The sequence below is a fragment of the Vitis vinifera genome, chromosome 13 (genome assembly GCF_030704535.1).
Source record: "Vitis vinifera cultivar Pinot Noir 40024 chromosome 13, ASM3070453v1".
Lineage (NCBI taxonomy): Eukaryota > Viridiplantae > Streptophyta > Magnoliopsida > Vitales > Vitaceae > Vitis > Vitis vinifera.
Genome location: NC_081817.1, coordinates 17,355,120 through 17,379,590, shown reverse-complemented (window position 1 = coordinate 17,379,590; position 24,471 = coordinate 17,355,120). Strand labels below are relative to the sequence as shown.

Below are 24,471 nucleotides of genomic sequence, written 5' to 3'. Positions count from 1 at the left end.
AAACACATTAAATACTTAATAGGTTGCATTGAGTTCAACTGCAGTTAGGCTCATTTTGGCCTCAACTTTAATGGCTAATAGTTCTTTTATAGGGAAATTAGTATTAGTTTTGAAATTTTAGGATTCCTCCAGGAGTACTACTTTTACATTCCCCTTTACTCTTTGGTTATTTTAGGGCACTCAAGTTATGTTCTAGATGTCAAAGGACAGCTTTGTTGTCCACCCTTCTTTCCTTATTTTAGCCCACAATTGTTTCCTTATTTCTCCATTTATTATTCTGTACAGTTAGCATATATTATTTGACAGATTATAGTTTACATGTATAGGGCTAGAATCATGTTGGAATTTATTTGCTTTTATTTGCTTTCCATGTAAAGCATCCTTGTAAAGTCTATATATAATATACAAAACTCAAGGCCAAGGCATTCGGTCATTCACACAATATTTTGACATGGTATCAGAGCAAGGTTGCTAATTTTTCTTCCCTCAAATTCTTTTCTGTCTTTTCGGTTTCGGAAGTGCCTCTCGTGTCTTTCGGTCAAGTCTGTGTTGATCACGTCGTGGGTCAGTTTTCTTCTGGGATTTTTTTGGTCAATCCTTTTGTCTCGGGTTCTATTTATTTTCTATGGATTCTGCACCTCTGTGTGTTAAGTTTACAGGCACAAATTATTCTACCTGGGCATTTCAGTTTGAACTTTTTCTCAAGGGAAAAGACCTTTGGGGTCATATTGATGGCACGGATGTTGAAAAACCATCCACTTTTGAAAAATCTCAGGATGTTGGGTTTTCTCCTTCATGGGCTGTGCTTGATGCACACATCATGTCTTGGCTTCTTGGTTCAGTGGAGCCTCATATTGTCACCCACTTGCGGCCCCATCGCTTCGCTCAATCTATGTGGGCTTATTTAAAGAAAGTTTATCATCAGGATAACGATGCTCGTCGCTTTCAATTAGAACATGCGATTGCCATGTTTCAACATGGTAGTCTTTCCATCCAGGACTACTACTCGACATTTCTGACTCTTTGGCATGAAAATGCTGATTTGGTTACAACGGATGTTCCTATTGCCGCTCTCTCAACTATTCAGACTATTCACGCGACTACCCGGCGTGATCAGTTTCTTATGAAACTACGTCCGAAATATGAATCTGTCCGCTCCTCTTTACTGAATAGATCTCCTGTTCCCTCTCTTGATATTTGTTTTGGTGAGTTACTTCGCGAAGAGCAACACCTTAGTACTCAAGCTATTTTGGAGCAATCTCATGGCAGTTCCAGGACGGCAACTGTAGCTTATGCTGCCCAAGGACGCGGACCACCTATGCATGCTAAAAACTTGCAGTGTTTTTGCTACAAGGAATATGGGCATATTGCTGCCACTTGCCCTAAGAAGTTTTGTTCTTATTGCAAGAAGAAGGGTCACATTATCAAAGAATGTCGTATTCGCCCCCAGAATCGTCAGGCCCAAGCATTTCAGACTTCGGTTATTGTCCCTCCTATAGCAACTTCTGCAACACATGACTCTCCTTCAACTGCGTGCTCTGTTCCTGCACCTCCTGCACCAGATTACTGCACCCCAGAAATGGTGCAACAAATGTTAATTTCAGCATTATCAGCAATGGGATTTCAAGGTAACAATTCTACTAAACTCTGGTACGTGGACTCGGGAGCCTCTAATCACATGACTAATAATCCCACCGCTTTGTGTCATGTTCGGCCCTACACTGGTCAATCTTCCATTCAGACTGCCAATGGCAGCTCTTTGCCCATAGCTGCTATTGGCGATGCCTCTTCTAAGTTCACTGATGTGTTTCTTGCTCCTCAGCTTTCCACGAATCTTATTTCAGTTGGCCAATTAGTTGATAACAATTGTGCTGTTAATTTTTCTGGTAATGGTTGTGTTGTGCAGGACCAGGTAACGGGGAAGCCGATCGCAAAGGGACCTAAAGTGGGGCGCTTGTTTCCACTATTTTTACATGTTCCAAATTTTTCTCCACTTTCTTCTATTAAGTCTTTTGCTTGTAATAATGTTTCAGATCTTAGTATGGTGTGGCATCGTCGTTTATGCCATCCCAATACTCAGATCTTATCTCATGTATTGAACTCTGATTTACCTGGTAATAAGGATCGTTATTCTTTATCTCTTGAGTGTGATTCTTGCAAACTTGGTAAAAGTAAAACTCTTCCCTTCTCTTTGCATGCAAGTAGAGCATCTCACTGCTTTGATCTTATCCATAGTGATTAGTTCATATGAGAAATTTAAATATTATGTGACTTTCATTGATGATCATAGCAGATTTACTTGGGTCTACTTTCTTCGCTCTAAATCTGAGGTCTTTCGTACTTTCACTGAGTTTTTAGCGTATGTTGACAATCAATTTTCTACTTCTATTAAGACATTACGCACAGATTCCGATGGTGAGTATTTGTCTACTGAGTTTCAAGCATTCTTGGCTTCTAAGGGTATTATTCATCAACGTTCATGTCCCTCTACTCCTCAACAAAATGGAGTTGCCGAACGCAAAAATCGTCATCTTTTAGATGTGGTACGTACTCTCTTGTTAGAATCTTTTGTTCCATCCATGTTTTGGGTAGAGGCTCTAAAAACTGCTACTCACTTGATTAATCGTTTACCTTCTCAAGTCCTACATATGGAGTCTCCCTATTTCCGCTTATTTGCTAAGCAACCTAGTTATGATCACCTTCATATTTTTGGTTGTGTATGCTTTGTTCATTTACCTCCTCATGAGCGACATAAATTATCTGCTCAATCTGTTTGATGTGCTTTCTTAGGATATAATATGTGTCAAAAGGGATTTGTTTGCTATGATCCTATATTACATCGTACACGTATTTCTAGGAATGTTATTTTCTTTGAAAATCAACATTTCTTTCCTGTATCCTCTTCTACTGTGCTCCTTATCTTCTTTGAGCAACAGTTCTCAGATCTTCATCCAGTCAGCTCTCGCTTTCAACCAAGTATTGTGTATACGAGACGCTCCCGCCCACAGTCTCTTTCGGTGGCTCACCCGATATCTGATCCTACCACGCTCCAGATGCAATCAGTTGCAGCACCTTCAGTACGTCACTCTTCTCGAGTGTCTGTACCTCCGAATAGGTATGGATTTCCCTCTTCCAGTTCTGGCAATTCTATTTCAGCCCTTACTGCTGCATTGTCCAAATTTGATATTCCCACATGCTACTAAGCATGATTGTTGGCGACAAGCTATGCAGGAAGAAATTGCCGCTCTAGAGGCCAATCACACTTGGGACATTGAGCCCTGTCCTCCCACTATTGTTCCTCTGGGTTGCAAATGGGTTTACTCAGTCAAGGTCCGATCTGATGGAAGTTTGGATCGTTACAAAGCTCGGCTTGTTGCACTTGGGAATAATCAGGAATATGGTGTCAATTATGAAGAGACCTTTGCTCCTATGGCTAAAATGACTACTGTTCGTACTATTCTAGCTCTTCCTGCTTCCAATGATTGGCCACTACATCAGATAGATGTAAAAAATGCTTTTCTTCATGGGGATCTTAAAGAGTGTATTTATATGAAGCCACCCCCGAGATTGTTTCCCTCTCCGACTTCACATGTGTGTAAGCTTCGTCGCTCTCTTTATGGTCTCAAACAGGCTCCGAGGGCCTGGTTTGATAAATTCAGCACCACTTTATTACAATTTTCATTCAGGCAGAGCAAGTACGAAACTTCCTTGTTTCTTCGAAAATCAAACATGGGTATTGTTGTTCTTTTGGTTTATGTTGATGATATTGTGATCACTGGTCCGATTCTGCTTTACTTGGTCAGCTCAAAACTCATCTCTCCGAGTCCTTTCATATGAAAGATATTGGGTCTCTCACATATTTTCTTGGTCTTGAGGTGCATCATAGTCCCTCTGGTATTTCCCTCAATCAACATATGTATGCGAGTGACTTGGTGGCTACAACTGGTCTACAAGGGGCTACTTCTGTTGATACTCCCATGGAATTAAATGTCAAGCTTCGTAAAGAGGATGGCGACTTACTTGCTGATCCCAGTTTATACAGGAAGTTGGTGGGTAGCCTTGTTTATCTCACCATTACTAGACCGGACATTTCTTTTGCTGTACAGCAAGTTAGCCAGTTCCTTCAGACTCCTCGTCATCTTCATTTGGCTGCTGTTCGTAGGATCATACGCTATGTTCAAGGCACTTCTACTTGTGGCTTGTTCTTCCCTGCAGGCAATTCTACTCGCCTTGCTGCTTATAGTGATGCTGATTGGGCTGGTTGTGCGGATACCCGTCGCTCCATCACTGGTTGGTGTGTGTTCTTAGGTGATGCATTGATATCTTGGAAAAGTAAGAAGCAAGACAGAGTCTCTAAGTCATCTACGGAATCTGAGTACCAGGCGATGTCTCTTGCTTGTTCTGAAATCATTTGGCTTCAAGGTTTGCTTGCGGAGTTAGATTTTTCTGAGACCGATCCGACACCTCTACATGCCGATAATACAAGCGCTATTCAGATCATAGCCAATCCTGTCTATCATGAGCGCACAAAGCATATTGAAGTGGACTGTCACTCTATTCGTGAAGCCTTTGAAGCTCGTGTTATCACTCTTCCACATATTTCCACTGACTTACAAATTGCTGATATCTTCACCAAGGCTCTCCCTCGTCATCGACATTGCTTGCTAAGTAGCAAATTGATGCTTGTTGATCAACCTGCATCAATTTGAGGGGGGCTGTCAAAGGACAGCTTTGCTGTCCACCCTTCTTTCCTTATTTTAGCCCACAAGCTGTCCACACTTCTTTCCTTAATTTAGCCCACCCTTCTTTCCTTATTTTAGCCCACAATTGTTTCCTTATTTCTCCATTTATTATTCTGTACAGTTAGCATATATTATTTGACAGATTATAGTTTACATGTATAGGGCTAGAATCATGTTGGAATTTATTTGCTTTTATTTTCTTTCCATGTAAAGCATCCTTGTAAAGTCTATATATAATATACAAAACTCAAGGCCAAGGCATTCGGTCATTCACACAATATTTTGACACTATAAAGATTTTGGCTGAAGGGGAACATTGGACCACTTGCTGCAGATCAATGTAAGGGCTTTTGCACCCCTGTTCTCCTAACTCAATCTAATGAAAGAATGACAGAAGAATGTTTGACTGCATTTGATTTTTTGTTTCATTTTTTTTTTAATTTGGCAATTACAATCCTATTTTCAGTAAATGCTTTGAATAAGGAAGAATTGAAACTAGTTGATGATTACTGGGACATATCCAACCTGCTATTTAGATGGTATATGGAAGATCTAAAAATTTGTTACATAAACTCTTCTTAAAGGGAGTATACCACATTGTCATTTTCATTTTGATCCTTTCATTTATCTCTTCTTTAGCGCTCTATGTTTCATTGTAATAAAATTCTCTAGAGATAATGATGATTGAAAATTGAGTTTCTCTATTTAAATTGAACTTTTAATGTGGATGGATGTTGAAAGCTTTAATAGGTTCTTTCTTTTCCCCTATGTTACTATAGTAGGCTACATTGTTTGAATTGACAATTTTGTTCCATTCATCCTAGTATAGGACTTTTTTAGTTTTATGTGTCTTATACTCCATGGAAGATTCAAGGTTATTGCATGATCTATAGGGATGCCAAAGGTAAGTATGAAAGGTCTGAGAAAGGTTAATTGGATTCAACTATGGTATAAAGTGGACATTAGACCTTAAAATTGAGGGAAAATATTTTTAAAAATCTGCAAGCACTCAAGCACTCTTAAGGGCACTCAAGCTCTCATATTAGAATTCTGAAATATCTTTTTTTCCATATTTTCAATGTTTTATTTTGGAAAAATTCTAGATTTTGTCCACTAGGGTTTTTATCATATAAACAACATGCCAAAAAGGTTTTGGTCGGAGATAAAAATTGTGAAAAAACCTAAATTGCCTTCCATGTATACCAAAACCCTCAAAGAAGATCGTGTTTTTGTGCCTTTAAGTATACATTGAGAGAGATTTGTATCCTCTTTCACATTGAGGTATAACCCATTGAGCATGTGTTGTGCTGTGTTGCACATGTAAATATAAGTACCAGTGAGCAAGACTTAGGGATAACATTTGTTAAGTAAAACTATCTATTATTCTTTCAGTAGTGGATTTGTACTATGCAATCTCTAATATTGTGGTTTTTATATTCACATGGTTTCTGAGAGACTATTTGGGTGATTTTCTGTGTAAAAATTATTATGTCTCGAGCGATTGATTTTTCTTTTCACTTTCCAATATATAAAGAGAGATTAAAAATAAAATAATTCGGGCTAATACAAGTAAACACTTATTCATCCCCCTCTAGGTCTGTCAAAATCTAGATCTACAAACTATCACCCTAGAAATGAATAAAGTCTCAATTTTCACAATGAAAAAAAAAGAAAAAAGAAAAGAAAAAGATTATAAGAGTCTCATGATATCAATATGAATGCTGCCAATTCATGAAGGGATGGTATTATAAGTACCTTGGGTTGTTTGCCTTTCTTAAATAATTTTGCTCTTGAACCTGAATGCATAGGTTTTTGCTATATGAGTAATAGTTATCAAAATAACTAAAAAACAATTATTGAGCTATTCAATCTATAGATACCTCAATGAGATCAAGATTGAATGATCTTCGAAACATGTTACAAACAATTGTATAATCCTGGATTAGACAGTCTTTAAGTTCTTTTGTCCGCCCTTCTCCAAACTAAGCATGAGTCAAATAAATATTTTACTAATAAAGCAGAATTACAACATTTAACTAAGGAAATTTATTTTAAGTAAAACAAATTTTCATTAAATTGAACTTTTATTTGAAAATTAATAAGTATTTATAATGTTCTTACCAATTTAAGAAAAATTTTAAGGCCTATTGGAGAAGTTGACTTCATAGAACTTATTGCTTGGATTATCCACTTGTTATCTCCATTTGCAGCCTCATTTTCCTAAACCAAGTGAAATTCTAATTAATTATGAGAAATATCATAACCAACATTGTTGCTTTGGTCCCACACAAGATATGATACATAATGAAAGAAACAAATTTTCAATCATAGTCACCAGCATTGATAGGATTTCTTCGACTGTCCTTGAGAAACATTTGTTGATCATCTCCAATCTATTTATCAATGCATTGAAGTTAGTAAAAGTCATGGGTGTCATATGTATAGTTGCAGTGATGCAAACTCAATACAAATGCTTAGGAATTCATATAATCAATTTGCATGAGAATCACCTCCTGAAGGCACTATCTTTCTTTAAGGATCTTGAGAATCCATTGATAACCCTAGAAATGGTTGATGCATCTAAAGAAGCCACCTCAGATAGTGCATTTTCCAATAAAAAAAGATCCTGTAACAACAATGAATATGCTACAATTTTTTAAGTCTTACCATTTATTCATTTATGTGAATTTCATTTAGAAAGTACCTTTTATGATAACTTTGAATTATCTCTGAGAGAAAGTACCTTTGAGAGGACAAAATGGGTTGCAAGACCACAAGCAATTATTTCATTTCCATCTAATTGTGTACCAGTAAGTCCTAAATATTCTCCTTCATATCAATTAACACAAATTAAAGGAAAATAAGACAAAACCACATGAACCTAACTACAAATATAAAAATTCAGTTTGAAGTTTAAGCATATATGGCAAAAGAATAATCACAAAACTTGAAAGCAATCCCAAAACCTCTATAAAAATTTGATGGCATAAGAATTAGGTGGTGTTTGTTTTTTGGCTGAATAGAAAAAATAAAAATATTTGGATTTTTCTATTCAGTTAAAACTAACATGTTGATATGAACCAACATAACTAAACTAAACTCATTGATAACAAGTTTACTTTAATTATATTGATTGATATTAATATATTACTTTTAACTGAATAGAAAAAGTCAAATATTTGGGTTTTTTCTATTTAACCAAAAAATAAATACCACCTTACTTTAACTATCATAAATATAAAGGTCTCTTGTAGTAGCTTAAGATAACCAAAGAAGTTTTTAAGAAATGCAAAGGTTTGTTTAGTTATTTCTTTTTCTGTTTTTAGCACTTCAAATTTCGTATGCTTCTCTATTTAATATTTTTACATATTACTTTTAATAAATTATTTGCTTGAGTTAGGAAAGGATGTCCAGGCCATATATACATATATTACTAAATTATCAAAGTTGAATAATTCACCACCATTCCCTTGTTAATCTTAAAAGAGTAGACATAAGATAGTAGTTTCGACAATATGTTTGAAAAAATTTGAATGTATTAATTAGATGCATATAAAATTCTATTTACCTAAAAGGGAGAAAGAGAATAGGGAACTACATACCAAATTTTATGATGAAAACTATGGTGAATTTTATGAAGTTATAAGAATTGATAACTTTACCAACAAATCCTGGGAGCCTAGAAAGGAAATATGATGCACCAACATCTAGGAAAAGTCTTATTTGTCCTTTTGGGATAGCAAGTACCTACACAAATTCAAGAACCCAATGAATTAATGCTACCAAGATTTTGATATATTTTCAAAAGACTAAGAACACATATATTAATTTGATAGTAGGCCATTAGTTCCAATTTGGCTCTACTTTTGAACTAAACAAGAAGTAAGTGTACCTCAAATTAATTAAGAAATCATAAGTTAATGTATGGTCACTATTGAAAGATCAATTCACATATTATGAAGTTTACTTATTATTTGCTAGCATGAAATAATTTGAAGAGGCCAAAACTACATCCCTAACTCCTCTCATATAAATGTTTAGGTCTCGCAAGCCAACCAACAAAGGTCACTCTTTATCCCATTTTATTGTTTATGTTTATTTTTATTTTACTTATATTGTATTACTTCATAATATGATTAAGTGGTTGCTTAACACACATCTTCCTCATTAGTCATCTAATCCTAGGTATTGGCTTGATTATAAACAAAAAAAAAATGTATTATTGAAATCAATTTGAATTTTGGTTTAGTTAATTAGTAACTAAGGGTGTCATGCTATATATCTTTGTATCCTTCTTTTTTTCTTTTCATATATTTTTTTTTTATTTTTTTTGGTTTTTGGCTATTTGATTTGATTTTGAAAAGTTAATTAGAATATTTTTATTTGATTGTTGTCTTTAAATTGAAGTAATTGATTCCTAAAATATTTCTACATTTTTTGTTATTAAAATTTTTTATTTTGTTGGGTATGGATATTTATAAATAAGAGATTTTGTACTAATTGAATAAGAATGATTGAAGACACTATGAATTTCTCTTAATTTTTTCTAATACTAGTCATATCTCTTTATATAATTATTTGTGTCTATTTTTAACCTTTTTACTCCAACAAATTAGTATAAGATTCATAAAAATAAAAATAAAAGACTCAATAAAGACAATTAAGACAGGTACTTGCTCAACTAGTAACATGCATCGGAAATTGTAGAGAGGTTAGAAGGAGCCACAAAATGAAATCACTATTCAAAAATCAGTGGAATTAAAAAAAATATGCATGAAAGAAATACAAAAACATCCTTACTCTGATACATCAAGCTATAGATGAAGGTATCATTAAGAAGATTTCAAGCCTAACTATTACTTAGGAAGCATGATAAAATACACATAAAGGAATTGCTAAGTTAAGAAAATCTTATCTTTAACTCTTAAAGTAAAACTTGAAGGTTTGAGCATGAAAAAATCTCAATCAATCTTTAATTATTTTTATAAGAGTATCGGTGATTGTGAATCAATTAAAAAGACATGGTGAAAGTTTGAATGGTATTCTTGTAATTTAAAATATGTTTGGATTTTTAGATTTTAAGTATATTGTTATGGTTGTTGAAGAGAAAAAAAAAGATTTTATAACTATTTATTTACTTATGGGATCATTAAAAACTCATGTGAAAAGAAAGGAGTAAGAAAATTGGAGCAAGTTCTTTATGAGAAAAAAAGAAGCCGAAATAATTGTGGGCATAGTCTTGGACATGGTCATACCCAAGGAAATAGGGCCAATAGAACTGGTTTTTATTCATCAATCAACAAAGAACAAGTTATTTCATATTCCTTAAGAGGATGTGGAAGAGAAAGCAATTCAAGGCAAAACAGAGAGAAAGATATAATAAATACTAAATTCAAACATACACTTTTCAAAAAAAAAAAAAAAAAAAAGATTCTTGTACTTATAAACGTAGAAGTTCAACTAAATATGTGGAAGGGAATACCAATAATGTTAAAAATGAATATCAAGAAGAACCTACTTTATTGTTGACATGTGTAACAAAAAATAAGGAGAAAAATACATAGTTGGATAATTAGATGTATAAGTTACAATCAGAATTTGCATTAGAAGTTGAGTATAAAGAAATCATAGAAGCGGTGAAGAAGCTATTTGGCTATAGTTATTGCTTAGTAATTTCAAGTACCATAAAAGGTAATTATGTTACATTGCAATGGTCAAAGTATAATATATTTGGCTAAAAGCGCAATATTTCACTAAAGAATAGAAAATATAAAAACTAAATATCACTTATCAAGAAAAATAGTGGAAAATGGTTAAATCCTACTATAAAATATTTAATAATGATGATAATGTATCAAATATATAAATCAAGTATAGCATGATAAAGAAACATTGAATAGTTTGAACATATTTTAATTCTAAGGGGTTAGGTATGAAACATTGAATTGCCAGAGTGTAATTGGTAAGATTTCTAATTATTTGTATTTCCAACTTCTTTCTTTTTTCTACAACAAGAAATGCACTTATGTTTTAAGCCACATTAAATTTCTTCCTTTTTTTTTTTTGTCTCACTTCTCTGTATTTTTTTTTTCACTTTGATTGAATATATTGAACGTTTATGAACAAGATTCCACAACAATATGAACATAATTAAGTTAAACTAATATGGAAAAAAGAATCCTTTTCTTAACTCGTTAGTAAAGAAATATTTGTTTTTATTTTGGCTTTTAATGAAACGTTATACCTACTTAAGATTTTGTTTTGTACCATTTTTGTTTGATTATCTTGAAGCAAGTCATCTAATCACAAATAAGAATAATCACCATATTTAGAAACTACCTAGTGAGAGAGAAAGATAATTAATAGTGACAATTTTATCTAATCAATTGATAAGCAAAATTTAATTGATACCTATGTCATGCAAACTAAAAATGAAAATGAAAAAAAAAATAGAAAAAGGGTTACAACAATGAATTAGTTAAGAAGTAAAACATGGAAGTAGATTTCACAAAATTAGCATATTTTTACAAGATAGTATTAATATGAGAGGTATTAAAGAATAATAAGAAGTTGATAGATAATTACAGTGTTCTCAGTGACAACTCGAAACATTGAGTTCATAGAGAGTCCAGTACCTCCACCCATTACAATTCCATTTATAAGTGAAACCTTCAAGGAAACAAATAGATCAACACAATGCTGCAAGGACAAAAAAATATAGTTGTTTATGACCAACATGTATATGTATATAAAGTCTCACCAGAGGTTTTGTAGATGTTGCAAGTAAATAGTCTAAGGTAAGTTGCTTCTTATAAAAGCTTGCACCAAAGCTCCAATGTCCTATTCATTTGAAATATATATTAGGAAATAACATATATCCATTGACACCTTAATTAATAAAAGATTGCAATCTTCATATTACAAGTCATACTTTGTCATTATTTTGTCATCTCTATTTTACATACAAGATATAAGAGTATGTTCAAGGGTTAGAGCAATAAGCAACAATATATACCTTGCCTAAATTATCGGAGAAGATGAATAAAAATAAGATGATGAGGAAGATTTGAATAATGCAAGAAAGAAAATGAAAAATCTCACCTTCATTTATAGAAAGAATTATTTCTACAACATCTCCACCAGCACAGAACGCTCTTCCTTATCCCTATAAAGGGAAATTTAATGAGAATATACTATTAAATAACTTTAGAAATCAAAAAGCAATTAGCAAAGCATGTGTTGAACCATAATATAATTTTACTATATGTTAGAGAATAGTAAGATTTTATTATGTTAGACAGTTACTAAAATGACTCCAAATTCTTACCCAAGTGTTTGACTAGTAATGAGAATTATATTTCATTTTCACAAAAGAATTGAGGTCTTTTGTGAAGTCCTTAGCATAAGCATATTAAATTACCCAAAAAAAAAAAAGGTTGCATGTGTAACTATTTAAGACTATCTATTCTAAATTCTTAGTTTTCATTCACTATCATATGTTATTGTATGCTAGTAGTTTCTTCGAAGTTTATATTAAATGTTTATTGATAAAATTCTTCTTTACCTTTAAAATCAAAAGTTTGACCATGGGATCTTTCTCGTACACTTCCAAATTCCTTAAAATTTGAGAAATCTGCACATAAAATAATAATTAGTAGAACCATCAATTAATTATCACTTTTAATTCAACATCTTATTTGTTCACATAATATGCATAAATGCATGAGAAAATGAGTGTACATGTGTAAGAAGAGAGTGGTCGAAAGATCAAGAAGATGTTCCAATAGAATATATATCTTCAATATGAAAAGAAAAAAAAGGTTAAATTAATAAACTTCATCTTTGTACATAATATGAAATTTTTAATGCTATGAAAGTAACACAAAAAAAAACTACTTCAAAATCTTACAAAATAGTCAAAAATCAATTCCATTAATAGATTAAGGTAAGAAAACTCCATAGATCAATAGTTCCTCATCATTAGGATTTGACTATTTATTCATCATATTCTTTCTATAAAACCAAGTTTTGGTTAATCTTGGTTTTGATGATAACAAAACAAAGTTTGAAACTAATGATCATATTTCAAGTGTGACTAAGCAAGATGATTTCCAAAGTGGCAATCATAAAGACAAAATCAAGCTAGAAAAAATCAATAAGAAGAAGAAGAAGACCATAAAGGAAAGTGCTTTTTAAGACCTAAGCTTTATAGGATCTTTTTGTAAGGTTGTTGGTGCACTAAGGTTTTTCATGTATTACATTCTTTAGTTATGCACCAGAATCATCCAAGAGTTATTTTGTTTTAAATCTTTTAAAATTGGATGATTTCATGTTTTCAACTAAAACCTTGTGTCAAATGCTTTCCAAACTTGTTTAAAAATATTTTAAGTTGAAAAAATGGTTGTTGAGCCAAAAACGGCTCAATTGGTTGAGGAATCTGCTCACCCAGTTGAATTGACTAAGAAATTGGTCGACCTGTTCAGCCCAACCAGTTGAAGGGTGAAAAAAACCTTCTTTCTCTTCCAGAATACTTGTTCGACCGATTGAGAGGCGGTCGAGGTCCAATGGTCTCCTGCCATGCATTAAATGCCAACGATTAGTGAACCAATCGAATCGGAGCTCAATTGGATGAACCCCCAACAACTAATTTGACATTTTTCCTCTATAAAAAAGCTTCAATCTTCAGTGTTTTAAGAGTATAACCTTCCAAAACCTTTCTTGAATATATTTAAGCCTCAGGATAATGTTTTTTTGTGCACCATTGTTCTAAAACTTGCATATTATTAGTGCACCTTTCAATCCTAGTTTATCTTATATCATTTGAGCCTAAGTTTTGTACTAGAATTTTATGATATTATTTTCTATCTTTATTTGTAAATATTCGAGAAGAAAAGTCTGAGTATGAGGTATCACTTAAGGATTCTCAAGTGTAGCATCACTTGAGGGGTTGTTCAAGAGTGAGGTACTCTTGAGAGGATTTAAATGGTGCTTGGAGCCAAAAGTCTAAGAGGGTTGATTGGAACCATAATCCAATTGTATAGCTTGAAGGCTTGGATTAGAAACCTTGAATTAGTGGAACCTCAAGCTTAGGATTGAAGCTAGAGGAGAGTGGACATAGGCCGAGTTGTCTCGAACCACTATAAAAATTGTGTTTGCATTCACTCTTCCCTACTCTTTTACTTTATATGCAATTTTATTTATATTGTTTTATTATATATTTGCATATAATTGTCTCTTGCATTCACATAATTTAAATTTACAAAAAAAGATTATCACTCTATTCACCTCCCCTCTAAGGTGATTACCTTAGATTGAATTAGCTTTTTTTTTTCTAAGGTGATTACCTGAGATTGAATTAACTTATTTTTTCTAACACTTTCTATGTAAGAGTCATACTCTCAACATGCTAATTAAGATCATATATTGCATTATTTTTTTGTATTAAATCATATCCTTAGCACCTTTCTAGTATCAAACATATTTCCCAACACCATATTTGTCTAGTCTATTTTCTTACTTTTCCATTGTATTGATACAATTTTGAATCCATATTTGTGAATAAAAGAGCTCAAAGGAATACCTAAGGTCTATTAAACAAGGCAAGCAAGGAGAAGCATTAAAACATACAAGGAAGTTAATACCAGAATTTTGGGTGACATAGCAGGCCAACGTGGCCCATGTCACCTTGGACACATTCTTTTTAGGTGGCAATGAAGATGACACTCTCATACTACATAAAGCATGTTTTCCTAGCTATTATCTTTCCCAATTTGGTTACATCTTTTTGCTTTTTCTCCTCTGCTCTTAGATGTAGTAAGCTATTTCATTCTGCCTCCACCTAGCCAAACACTTAAGGCCAATAATTGAGGACAAATATAGGCCCATTTTGCAACTATGTACTAAAAGGATTTTTGGTGCCTTTGGGTGTTAGACTTCCTTCAAGTTTCTAACTATTGATTTCCTAATAATCCATTAGTTCTAATAGTGTTTGTTATCTTTTAATAACTTAAATATATTTTTGTTGGTTGTAAGTACTATAGTTTATCTTGTTACAAATTTATACATCTTTGGTACAATTGTCAAGGTTATTAATGACACTATTGGTTTCAATATTATATTTATGAGTTTCTACATTTATGATAGTAGTTAGTAATTAGTTTTATAAGCCAATGAGAAAGAGTCCATACAACACTTCCTTAGGGTATTGAATGCATCTCTTATGTTAGGTTGATTATAAAATATTCTTTTGCAACTTGGGTCCCTATTTTTAATGAAGAAAATCCATGTCTCTCACCTTAGAAATTAAGGTTTAAGGGTTTCTTTTGTGGGATTTTAAGTTCTTAGTGGTTTTAGACCATTTCAAATTGATATTCCTTCTATTGAACCCTTAAGTTTGAGTTTTGGCAAAGGGGAAATATGAGAGAATTTTAATGTGAAAAAAATGAAAAATGATGCAATGTTGAGACTTTTAGAAAGAGAAGTATATAGTTTTTTTTTTATTGAAAATCATCCAAGTGGAGCACCTTTTGATGTTTCAAGTATGGTAATGGAAGAGTGCATTTATGCCCTAGGGAAAGTCCAAAGGAACCCTAATCCTCGACCTATTGGGTCCAATTAATCATAGTATGCCTTATTCTAAAATTTTTCCAAAACACTTGAAGATGTTAAACTTCTCTATTTCCTCCAATATCACCTCAAAAGATTAGTTGAAGATTTTTTCCCTCAATTCACAATTAATTCACTTTTTAAAATTTTACAACGCCCTTGTACCTTCACCACCTCTTCCTAAGATTCAACACCTAGCTCATGGGTTTTAAAGCTACACTCATAACCCTATACTTAAGGATACCACATAGGAATTTTGGTAAGTGGTAAAGATTTTGGCACCATTATGAAAGAGAGAATTCAAAAAGGCGCGGTAGAGAATTTTTGTGAGGATTTTTTTTTGGCTATGATAGGTATTACAATTTTGTAAATTCATTCCACTTTCATTTCTTTCTTAGTTTTGTAGATTATAAATAGTTGTTTGAATGTAATTTCTTGTATATTGTTTCTTTTTTAACTTGGCATTTATTATTCCTTGTCGGAGAAATAGTTGTGCATCTATGTGGTACGAGTGTTTGATACGGTTCTTGAAATTTTTCTAGTTGTAGGAGCCTTTGGTGTTCCCATTTCTTGCAATGAATAAGTATACCTTTGGATCATAGGGAGTCTAATTGGAACAACAATCCTCTCTCATTAATTTTAGCAAGTTTTAGTCCACAATTTTTCCAAAATTTCCAAAATCCTAGGATATTCTAACCTCCCCTACTTTCTTCCAATTCTTACTTCAGAAAATCAATCAAAAAGTTTTTTTTCCTACTCAACAATTAATTCACCCTTTAAAAAGTTCCACCTTCTCCCCACCTTCATCACCTCTCCCTCATGTTCAATAGTTAGCTTACTAGGTTATAACCTGATTCATGCCCAACAGGGTCTTTTAATCAAAAATATTTATAAATCCTATGACCTTATACTAGCGTAGCAAAGCTACTATAGTATAGCAGTTCTAGGGTCGAACTCAGGGATGGGTTTTCACTCTATCAGTGACAGACTCTAAATTAGAAAGTGATTCTGATGATTTCCTTTAGCACAAACTTGAAATTTAAAAGAAAATAAAATTGTTTTGAAAGTAGTGATTGAAACTAAACTCACATAGAACTAAGTAAAAGTGGAAGAAAGAAAGTTTCCCGGAGCTAAAGGTTGCTAGGTTCAAGTTCAGGATGCAAAGTGGAAAATTCCGGATTTTTCTCCTCGCATTGGGGATTTAACCTATAGTTATTTCCCGAACCGGTATAGGTTTGACAATGAAGATTTAATCCATAAAAAGTCAATAGAGATGGTAGTCAAGGTCCATTAATGGCTTAAGACACTATGGGTTATCACCTTGAATTACTTTCCACTGGCTCGTACATGATTACTAATGGACTGATATGGATCTAGCAATAAGCATCCACAGAGACCTGAAGCTTACCATGTATTGGCCAGTCAAAGTGATTCTAAGGGATTTAAAGCAAAACTTTGGGTTTAGAAGCCATTTATGGATTCCAACTACCTGAATTTAATGCACGGAAACTTTCCACCTTTTAATCTGGACTTTTCACCTAGCTTCCTTCACTCCAAGAAACTATAAGTTTAGCCTCTCATCCTCTGGGAAAACATCCTCAGAGGCTGTTTGGCTTCCAAGAAAATAGAAAATAGTAGAGAGAAAAAGAAAGCAAAAGAAATCTCTGTATTTCACTTAGTGTAGAATTTACATCAGTTGGTCTCCTGGAGAAAGCTCCCGAATGTTTTTTCAGTGTTTACAAGAGAATTTATATATGAAGGTAATTTTACCCTTCCTTGGATACTTCCTAGCTAAGGAATTACATGAGTAGTTGAATACAAGGAGAAAATGGAAATTTAGACACAAAAATATCAGAAGAAAAAGAGTCGGCAAAAATATCCAATTTTCGCATGTTGGAGTTCCAATTTCACACTTTGGTTTGAGGTGTGCGAAATTCCCACACTTTGGACTGAGGAATTCGCACCTTGATTTCCATCGTGCGAAATTGTCCCTCAGCTTGATGCAGTTGTCTTCCGAAGGCCCTATCTTCCTCATTTCAGCTCCAAATCGTACATGGTTTGAATCGTTGGATTTTTGACTTTCTGAGCTTTGAAATGGTATATAGAATGTAAAAAATGGACTTCGGGAAGTGCTCCAAAAGTGCAATGAAAGACTGCAGTTGTGTCCCCTGTTTTCATCACCCTGTTTTCCTTTTCTCCATTGTTCTCTCCTTGCATACTTTGAACTACTAAGGCAAAGGATTATGAGGCTCCAAAGCTTGGTTTCTTCATAAATTTAAGCTTTCCAAAAGCTTTGCCATGAACCATATATAGCTCTCCCTCATTCATAAATTGCTTTGGTGAGCATAAAGCTATCAAAAAGCACCAAAACTTAACACAATTGTTAGAAACGATTGCAAGGGTCCCTAACATGTTAATTGAGTTAAAAGGTAATAATTACTACTCAAGGGTGTTTAAAAGAGATAATTACAAGCTACTAAATAGCATGTTTTGAGTAGTAATCACTCCCCCCAACCGACATATTGCTAGTCCCTTAGCAATTAAGGAGAGAAAAACTAAGCAAACATAATAATATACATAAAAGAAGTCATGCAAATCATTCCAAAAAATAATTGAGTGGCATGACTGATATCAAAACACATCTCACATGGTGAACTAAAGATATGAAGATTCAAAATGCAATAGGAGTTGTCAAAGCTAAAACTTAAACAAAAAGTACAAAGAGTGGAGATTATGCAATTAAGTATCAAAAGAATCTCTACTCTCAAGGTTCCAAATCAAACTCTTCCATAATAAGCTAAGTGTTAATGAGATTAGCTTCCGGATATAGTATGTACAACTATCCTCTCTTCCCAACCTAAGCTTTTCTCGAACATTGGCAAAATTATCCAACTCTTAATAGGTTAGGAACGCACCTTCTTATTCACAATTCTTTTTACTCACTAATCTTAACCAATTCACCTATGTAGCAAGCAGAGGATCGATGACTCCCAACCAATCAAGGTTTAGGGCATCGGGTTTTAAAGGCTTTCGCCACCCCTTCGGATCATGCTTAGGTTTCAAGGAAAGAATAGAAGCTTATTCTTTTTTTTTTTTTTTCAAAGACTCATTGGTCTTTATGAGGTGTCCCAACACTATTAAAGAGAGGTTAAGTAATGAACCAAGTCAAAATTTTCCTAAGCTTAGAAGGTGAGAAAGTTTTTCATCATATATCCGAGATCTTTATGTGACCTTGCTGATCTAAGATTCTTGAACATCTCAAACAATATGTTACATGGTATCTTGGACTGTTCTCAATTTATGGGATGATCTTTTCTGAACACTAGTGGCTCTTCTGGATCTGCAGAAGTAGAGATCACAAATTTTGAGATGAGGCCTTCCTCTGTAACTTTTTCTGTATAGCGTGGCCTTTCCATTAGAACTTGCATCTCTTCCAAGACTTTGTTCTGTATAGAGTGGTCATTGGGGGTGATTCCAAGAAGAGCAGCTTGGAATCTTAAGTTCATGCCTCTTTGCTTCTATTCTTCTATAGAGTTCCGAAGCAAAGGATTTGGAGTAAGCTCCATGACCTGAGCCTTTCTCTGCATATGGGGCAGGTCTTCTCTTCTCTTCAGAAATTTTCCTGAATCGACTTCCTCTCACGGCTATGCCCACAGACGATTGCAACTGGATCACTCATCATCTCTTTGCGCAATAGGCATCTGAAAGACTCGGTTGGATATTGGTGATGATATGCAGTACTTTCCTCATCTTGAGGGCTCATAACAATTTCTGTACTATACAAAAACTGCATCTGTTGAGATAACTGAAATGCCTCTGCCTGTTTCTTTTGAGCTTCCATCTCTTCTTTCTCCCTCTTTAAAAATGCCAGCTCATGTTCTTCCATCAGTTGCTGCTTCCCAAGTAGTCTTGAATTATCACAAACTCTTGTAATTGATTGGAGCTCAGTGTCCCTATCAATGGAGTATGGACTGTAATACATACAATGCTGCCTCCTGTCAACAAATTCTGGAAGAGGCCTTTTAATTGATTTTGGGAGAAACAATGAATGACAAAGTGGACATCTGATTTGTTGTTACCCATTCCAAAAGCCAGGGTTACGCAAGTTGTATTAATCTTGTTTTTTTACTCAATTGCTTCTGAATGAAGGCACACTGAGCGAGATCCACGGAACCGTGATAAAAATGTTGCTTTGTGTCTACATTCTTTTAACCTTTCAGCAACTTCTTCATAGTCCAGTCTTGAAGGACAATAAATAATTCCACATTCATCAAAATGATTTCTTCTAATGAATATAGCCGGAAATGGGGCAGCTTCTTGTCCTGAGAAACACTTCCAGAATAGTTCAGGCTCCTGTAATTATCTACTTCTTCACCTCTTCAAACAAGCACGGAGTTGATTCTTTTATTTTGCCTTCATTTAATATAAAATCCAATGTATCACGTTCTGAAAAAAATATCCACTGCCATAGCAATCAATCCAAAGCTAGCACTATCATCCTCATTTTCTCTGCTACATTCACCAATAAGCAAGGACCCATCAACCTCATGTTCCATATTACTCAAATCAGTATTCAACTTCACATTCCGCACCTCAACAACAGGAACATCTGAATCAAAGTTATGAATACCACTCTGCCTGAAGACAGCATTTAGAATGCGTATTTGAGTAGACTCAGATGGAGTGGAAATTGGAACATGGTCTCTAGCATTTAAATCTTTTCCATGAACTCCAATTGCACATTCTACATTTTCAGTTGTATGTGATTCCCCGCACAATTCAGCTGAAGAAGATACCATAAGCTTACTAGAAACATCTCCCTCATGATGGCTTCCACTTCCACCACAATTACCTTCAGAAAGTTTACTAGTTTCCTCAGATAACAGAGAAGTGTTCAAGTGACTGGTTGAAATCTCACTATTCGATTGGCTCCCACTTTCCAACAAATCATCATTTTCCTTCACAAAACTGCTCTTTCTATAAATCAGGTGCACATGAGAGTCCATTCTCTGCTCTGATATGGCACAATTTTCTGCACCTCTGTTGCCCTGACCCAACTCACCATAGATACCTGAGTCCTTGACAGTAGTCTGACCTGGAACAATTTCTTCCTGCCCAATAGGTTTTAATAGCATTTCAGCATATTCTGAGGATGTGGCCTCAGACTAAACATTGTTCCGCCTGGATATAGAGCAAAATTCTGCAGCACTTGAACTAAACTCCATCCCACTATTTCCAGAGAGAAATCCTCAATCTACTGGTTGTCTTCTTGACTTTTAATGCCAAGAAAAACCTCAATTTCGACCAAACTATCAAACCTTAGATTCCCCTGGTGGCTGTCATCAAAATCAAACTTGGGAAGAGCATATGGCCCTCCAGTTTCTTCAGTTCACTACAATACTTCGGATTCAACTATCTAATATTCGAGTGAGGTTTCTGTACACTTCAAACTTCATATTTTGAGGAGACACCTGCAAGATAAAAAGCATGTCTCTGCATCCTGCACCAAGATAATGAACATTCGAACCAACATTTGCCTGAGCACCACCCAGATCACATGAATGCCTCTGTTTTCATCATGGAAGGCAAACACAACAGAAATTCCAGCAATAGTTGCCTTAAGATTAGTTTCAACATGCTGCGGTGGGGACATACAAAGATCCAGATGCAAGACTGGATGCTGCAGTTATTGCACCCAAAAGCTACCTCCTCTTCTTTCTGGTCATTGACAGAAAATGGCACCCAATCTGATATAAGATGAGGTAGCGGAATATCTATCACCGATTCTTGCCCTGTTGTAGAACAAAAGTCTGCATCAAAACTCTCACAAGTTGGTATCACCTCACCAGTAGCAACTGCAGCAGAAGCCAAGGTTGATGAATGGCGATAAGATGCCAAATTAGAAACAGATTCAGTTGTCTTGTGATGGATACACTCTTTGCCATCCAATTACCATCAGTTTTTCTTTTCCTTTTTGGAACTTCTGGAATACGGAAGAAACCTGTGAAGAATATGGAGGAATATTCCAGTAATGCAGTACACAGTAGGAGTCCTTTGAAGGGGAGCCCTGCAACCACTAACTTCAGCATCCTTTCGGAGTAGAACATCAACAGATGAAGAATACATCAAGGGAATCATTGTCAAAAGCTTCAAAATGAACACAATCTTAGCAAGAGATGCAGAAGCTTCCTGGTTATTGAAATCATTCTCTTCAGGTGTAGTAACAATGGCTTTTCCTTTCCCCTTACTTGGGGCAACATCAATGTCGATGGCAGCTAATGGGAGGCTGTCAAAGGGCATATTTACCACAGTTTCATCTTTTGAGGGAGGTACAAAACTAATTAATGAATCCAAAAGAAACTCATTCACATTTACAAAACTCTGAGGAGGTTTCCGATGAACCTTGGAATTTTCGGAGTTTGGATCAGTAAGTTTTCCATGCCCACCCGCAGCAGCAGCTCATGCATAATATTTCAATACAGTTGAAAGATCACCAGTACGTAAATACATCGATCTATATTGTTGAATCATGCTCGATACCTCTTGTTTCAGATTGATCAATAACCTCTTCTCGAAGCAACTTTCTGGAACATTTAACAGCTGCTCAAACAAAGTGTAACCTTCATACATAAATAGTTGGAGGAATGACAAGGCAAGGTCTATGCATTTTTCCAATACGTTTTGTGGTCCACAACCAAACACTTAAGAATATATCTTTGAAGCCACTCATAAAGCTCTGATGGACCTTTCTTTTGACCGCGTCATTCCAAATTTGAATTCAGGTCAACTATCACGCATGAATTTGTAGTTGCATGTGCACATTGTTCTCTGATTTCTTCTCTCAGACTGGGACTCTCAGAGGACCACTTTACTCCACCAATGAACAGAAGAACTGAACCAGATTTCTCAAAAATACAACTTTTGCTTATAGTAACTGAACATTCCTTAGACTAAAAGCGTCTGAGCATCTCTAAGTGTCACCATTCTGACTAGCACAAACGTCATTCAATGAATCTCAGGCACATTCGACAAGCAAAAAAACTGATAGAATCCAAACATATTTTCCCAAGTTGATCTTCATGTCCCGCGAGAATCTTGCTTGCCAAATATTGAACATATTGAATCTCATAAATGACCACAGGAACTATGCGTGGTACTAAATCTTCTAATGAGATGAAACCAGAATTTTTATTTTTCCATTGCAGAGAAACCAAAATTTCTCCTCAAGGTCGGTGATCCTTCTCCATATGATGATAAGATCAGAGAGAATGGCAACAAGGTTACTTCCATGAAAATCACCAGTCGTATCATGAACTTCCCTTTTCCAATCAGAAACGAAAATCAAACTTCCAGAATTTCTCCCATTTTTCCAAGATCGGTGACGTGTGATAGGTCCGAATTTTAATGATCCGTGTTCTAGATCTCTGCAGTTCACTACCATGCCTTGGAATCAACTATCCGATATTTGAGTGAGGTTGCTGCGTACTTCATCCCTCACATTGACACTTCCATTATTCCTCAGTGTATACCCAAATGCAATGACAAGGGTTCGGAAAGCATTCCGGAAAGGGACGGAAAGGAAATAAAATAAAGTAAAAGCGAAGCAAAACTCGGGTAAGGAAAATAGCGGAAGATGTTGATCAGTAAACATAAATAGCCCCACTTCAAACATTAAACCGTGGGCTAAAAACTGGAGGGACGATGCAGAATGGGATTTGAAAGAAAACAGAGCATGCTCAAATTCATGAATTTTAGAAGACATCAACGACATGTAAAAGAAACATAATCAGAACCAAAATAGGAGACACAAAAGATCTACCAATCTCAATAAAGCAATTTGTGGCCCTTAACGTCCACACCAATCAGCAAAGATTGAATATTCAAAATGGTCAGAGGATCATGGAGTATTGAATGTAAACGGGAATAAAAAAGTAGCAAGAAGCATACCCGGCAGCTTTGACTCAATTCCTTTCTTCTAGATCTGATTCTTCTCCCAAATCCTTTAGAAACTCATGTACATCAGTCCCTGTTCCTCCCACCCAAAGCAATCCGAAGAATCCTCTAATACGTGCTACCTCCTTTCTTCCTTTTTTCACCTATATATATCACCCTTCAAGACCTAAATTTCTTTCCAAAAAGGAGAATTCTCCTATTTCCTTTCTTCTTCTCTTCTCTTTTTTTAAATCTTCCAATCAAAAGCAATCTTCCCAATTTCAAATTCCCCTCCAAAACCTTCCAAGGAGAGTCCCGCCTTCCTTAAACTCCAATGGTAAGTTTCCTTGCAAAAAAACATGAAATTTTTGAAGTTAAATAATTGCATGAATAGATAAATAAGTAAATAAATTAAAAAATGGTAAAAATAATAAATAAATAAATAAGTTAAGGAAAATAATATAAAGAGGAAGATAACCAATAAAAAGTGAATGATAATCATAAAATTAAAACTAAAAACAAAATAAATAAATAAATAAATAAAATAAAATAAAATAAAATAAAAGTCTTCGTAGGCCTAGTGTGCCTAAACGGGCTTAAGGTGAGACTAAGCGGGCCTAGGGTGGTGCCTAATGGGCCAAGTGTATCTAAAGGCTATCCTAAAAAAACAAGAAAAGCCTAAGTCTAAATTAGGGCTGTCAAGGGTCACAATAAGGGATCAAATAATCCCTCAACCAAAGTCTCCAAGGTGACTCAGAAAAAAGTAAGTGGTGAGTAGTACTGGGCCACCAAGGAACTACTGTGGAGCACTGAAAATGAACTTAGAGACATGTGCTAAAGGGACAAAATTGAGGGTCTACAAATATGCCCCTCTTCGGTATAGATCACGAGTGTAGAGAATGTGAGTAGAAACACGAGTAATGAGCGAAATGAAGTGAACTATATCGAAGAATTAAAGAAAGACCAGAGATTTTGTCCTAGCACATGAAAAGGTAAGGTCAAAAGGTGAGGTCGCAATGAGATGGAAAGAGGTGAAAAGGATGACTCAAAGTCATGAATGAGATGAGTGAATATAGGTCATGGACAAGATGAACGACTCTGGGTCTAAAATAGGATGAACGACTCTAGGTCGAGAGCCTTAGGCTCTAAATGGAAAAGAATGACTCTGGGTCAAAATGGAGAGTGACTCTGG

The 24,471-nt window shown here is 34.8% G+C and overlaps 1 pseudogene; it reads right to left on the bottom strand.

Moving 5' to 3' along the window:
* Positions 1–7,063: 7,063 nt before the first annotated feature.
* Positions 7,064–19,329, bottom strand: LOC109123669 (probable 3-hydroxyisobutyryl-CoA hydrolase 3; annotated as a pseudogene).
* Positions 19,330–24,471: the final 5,142 nt, after the last annotated feature.